The sequence below is a fragment of the Meleagris gallopavo genome, chromosome 21 (genome assembly GCF_000146605.3).
Source record: "Meleagris gallopavo isolate NT-WF06-2002-E0010 breed Aviagen turkey brand Nicholas breeding stock chromosome 21, Turkey_5.1, whole genome shotgun sequence".
Lineage (NCBI taxonomy): Eukaryota > Metazoa > Chordata > Aves > Galliformes > Phasianidae > Meleagris > Meleagris gallopavo.
The window spans coordinates 990,669-994,868 of record NC_015031.2 but is presented as its reverse complement, the minus strand read 5'-3'; the positions used below and the strand labels follow the sequence as shown (position 1 = coordinate 994,868).

The following is a 4,200-nucleotide window of genomic DNA, read 5'->3' as shown; positions in this document are numbered from 1 at the left end:
AGGTCAGGATGCAGCTATCACTAAAATCTGGATGCAAAACTTCCTTTTGCTTAAGGCAGAATGTGTTGCCTTTGATTTTCTGGCATCTGCTGATTCTTATCATTCACTGAAGATTTGTTATTTGATTTAGGTGAGGCGAATCCCATTTCCCTCTCCAAAACGACAACAAAACGACCCCAAACACAGACTGGTCCTCAACCAGAGATGAGTCCCCATACTCAGCATCACCCCATACTGCACTCATCTGGGAGGAGCCGCTTTGTAACTCAACGTGGCCAAATACTCCCCCGAATCTGCATGGGGGGGGAGGGGGAATTTTCTTCAGGGGAAAGAAAACAACTAAATAAGCAAACAGCAAGGAAAGAAAAGAAATGCTATTGCTGTCCTTCCTGGCTGCCAAGATAACCACCCCCTCCTCCGTCGCTGCCGTAATTAGGTGTGTGTATCCCCGGCGATGGGGAAATGCGGCAGTCGGGGGTTTTCTGTGCAGATGCTGAGCTGCCTGTATGGATAAATGGCATTGAACCATATGCTGGTGGCTTGCCCATGCTGAAATTGCCCCACCGAGTAATGATTTTTGGAAGGGAAGGGGAATAAATCAGTGCTGGCCTATTGAGATGATGCCTTTTGCAGCAGTTGCTCCGTGGGGTTTTCAGCTCGTGGGGCTGTTTCGTTCCCCCACGTGGAGCCCCAGCAACGTTGGTAATGCTGACTTGTTACATCAGATAAAATATTAAAGGCCTATGATATAGTCCAAAATTAATATTTTAATAGAACGTAAAAGTTGAGGCAAAGATGAATCCAAACAGTAAAACTGAAATGAAATATTTTTATCTCACCAGACCAAAATGGCTTGGTGTTGCCACTTTGATTCGCCCTTCCATTACATTTGTAAGCTATTAAAATATTAATTTTAATATTATAAATATTGCATTTGATACCTAATGCATTGTTACGATGTTTGGGGTGCCTGAAGCCAAATCAATTGGTTGGCCATGGGGCTCCTGAGATGGGTGGTCTTTGTGTCTGTTACATGAGGGAAGGTTCAGGTTGGATATTGGGAACAATTTATTCTCCCAAAGAGAGGTGCTGCAGTGTCACAGACTGCGCAGGGAGTGGTGGGGTCACCATCCCTGCAGGTGTTCCAGAACCATGGAGATGTGGCACCGATGGCCGTGGTCAGGGGCTGGTGGGGTGGGCTGGGGTTGGACTTGGGGATCTGAGAGGCCTTTTCCAACCTGAATGATTCGGTGATTCTGTGTGATGCCATCACCCAACAGGCTCCTTCCCCACTCTCCAACCCTGCATGGATGAAGCCTGGAGGAACCTCATACCCTCTGCTTAATTCGGGTGAGATCATAGTACCAGTAAGGTTGGAAAAGACCTCTAACATCATCAGCCATCAACACATCACCACCATCCCATTTCCAACCTTGGTAGTTCTGCTATGATTCCATGATTCTGTGCCCACTAAACCATAGAATCATTGAGGCTGGAGAAGACCTCCAAGATCACCAAGTCAAGGCTCACCAGGACGTGGGATGAAGAGCAGGACAGAACCATGGGCACATGCAAGGAACCACTGCAGTGACACCAACCCCCTGAGGAAAGCAGCTGGACAATGAGTTACAATAAAAGGATTTTTTTTTCCCTTTAGAAATAATAACATAAAATGAATTTATGGCAATTACGGGATTTCTATATTTATGTCGTTATCAGAACTATATAAGGAAAGCTGGATGATATAAATGTATTTCGGGCGCTGCGATGAAGGGGAGGGAATTGATATATATTTTTAATCATGTTCCAGGCTCATCCATTCCACACCCGTGCAGAATTAGTTATGGGGCTACGGCCGCTTCGGAGCTTCTTTGGGGTGAGGAACTTCCCTGCATTAATCCTTATTGCGAATCTTTGGTAAATGGGAGGGTATCATCTTCCTGGGGTGCCCGCTGAACTTGTTTTACTCTACTACTTTTCTGCTTATGGGCACTATATCAGATTTGGAGGCTCTTTAGGGTCAGATTATGGACACTCCACAGCGTCCCCCAGGCGCACACCCCTGCTGTGACTCCTTTGCTTTTCTCTCACAGCCCCCAAAAGGAGGGTGGGCTGCCAGACCCGTGCCCACTGCTGACCCCATGCAACACCTCTGCCTCTCCCACAGGGATTAGGACCAGATTAGTGTCGGGCAGCCGCTGTTATCCCAGCGATTAGTGCTGCCCTGGGATTATCAGCAGGTGAAACGCCGATGGGGATTAAGAGGGAAAGCTGGGCTGTCCCGAGTGTGTGCTTTGAGAAATGCCTTTGCTTGGGGTTTGCTACTGATGGGTTTGGGATTGGGAGCATGGTCCTTTGTCTGGAAAGCACTGGGGATGTGATGTCCACTGAGGCAGGGGATCACGGCTGCCTGCTCCTGCACACCTTGCTCCTTGTTCCCATTCCATTTTGGGGAGAGGAAACTGAGGTTGTGCCCCACCAACCTGTGCCGGGCAAGGAGGGATGAATCACGGCTGTGCCACCGCTTCCCTTCTCCATCCCCAGGGACCGAAGCCCGTGAGTCAGCCCTCCCCTCCCCAAAGCAATTGGGAGATTGGGTTATAAATCACAGGATTTGTATGAAAACAAGTGGTGCGGTGAGGCCGGATCGCTGGCTGCGTTCTGAAGATGCTGAAGATGATGCTCTGCCCTCCTGGCATGGCCTGGGTGGTGGGTTTGGGGGCAGAGCTCACCTCCCATGGCCCCAGCTGGGGATATCTGCATATTATCCTTCAAGAAAGCCCCTCCCAGAGCACCCAAAGGTGTGGGGGCTGCCCCAGGGCCGTCCTCCCTTCACAGTGCCACCGACCAATGCGACCACTGGGCCCTTTGCAGGGGCATTTTTGGCTTCTGTCACCGCTCAAGGTCAACCCCATTAATTGCCGTGAATTATTTTGGCATTAATGGAGATGTCTTACGCACTTCCACTATAAATGAGGCTTCCAGGATGAGCACGCCAGCCAATATTTCCTGGTGGAGGGAGATGGGGAAATATATGGTGGTGGAGGAGGAAGGATGGGAGCACATGGGGGGGGAAGGGAGGGGAGGGAGGAAAATGTGAGGGAGGGGACATGGGAGGCATGTGGGGGGGTCACAGCATGGGGGTGTGATGGTGGGAGTGGTGTGTGGTCTGTGCAGCTCCAGCCCTACACCGGTGCCAATGGGGTGGGGAAGGAGTGGGAGACAGTGGGGTTTCCACGCTGCAAACTCAGCACCACCTTCTGCAGATGCACTGGGAGATGGGGTGTGGGGATGGAGGAGCTGCTCCCCGCCCTCATTTTGGGGTCCCTGAACATTCCAGTTGGCACTGTGCATTCCTTGGGCGTGTTCCCCCAAGCCCCATTTTCCCCACCGGGATGAGGGAAATCCCTGCCCAGCTGTGCAGCCAGCATCTCTGAATCCTTTGGGAACTGCTCCCAGTGCACGAGGCAGGAGGGACCGGGGGAAGCTGCAGGGATCCTTCAGCCATGGGGGGCACTGGGGGGAGGGGTCCGCAGTCAACCCCAGCGGGTCCTCTCCACCCTGGGATGATGGGATGCCCTCACTCCCCCAGACAGCAGGGAGAAGATGGCAGGGATGGCTCTGCAGCCCCCCGCTGCACACTGGGGCGGAGGGTTCGGCTGGGAGGCTGCTCGGTAAATGGGGTTGGGGGATCGGGGGCTGCATCGCATCGCACCGCAGCGCAGCACAACACAGCAGCAGGAGCGGGACTCCGCTCTGCTCCCACCCCCTCACCCAAGGAGGGGGAGGAGGAAGAGGAGGAGGAGGAGGAGGAGGAGGGGGAGGAGGAAGGCACCTCCCCCCGCTGGCACCCACCGGAGCCCGATGCGGCTCCGGCCGAGCGGCCACGGGGGCCGGGAGGGGGGAGAAGTGCAGAGCCCCCCCAAACTGCTGCACGACTCCCGCTCCCCTCTGTATTATTTTTCTTTACGAGCGGGGCACTCCTTCCTCTTTAACCTGGAGGGGAGGTGGGGGACAGTGGGGACCCCTCCATCTGCACGCCCATGGCCGGGTCTCCCCGCTCCCAGCCCCGACCCCCCCGGCTCCGCTGCCCCCAAACTTTGCCTTCGGATGCGGGGACTCCGGCACCGCTGATTAATTGATTGCATCTGCCTCGGATTAATTATTCACCCTCTTGTTTTTCAGTATTTTTCTTCTTCT

The 4,200-nt window shown here is 53.4% G+C and overlaps 1 long non-coding RNA gene across 1 annotated transcript; it reads left to right on the top strand.

Moving 5' to 3' along the window:
- The first annotated feature begins 1,010 nt into the window (after positions 1–1,010).
- Positions 1,011–1,677, top strand: LOC109370626. Its single transcript, XR_002120902.1, has 3 exons — positions 1,011–1,178; positions 1,281–1,350; positions 1,482–1,677. It is a non-coding gene; the product is annotated as an uncharacterized LOC109370626 (long non-coding RNA).
- The last annotated feature ends 2,523 nt before the right edge of the window (positions 1,678–4,200 follow it).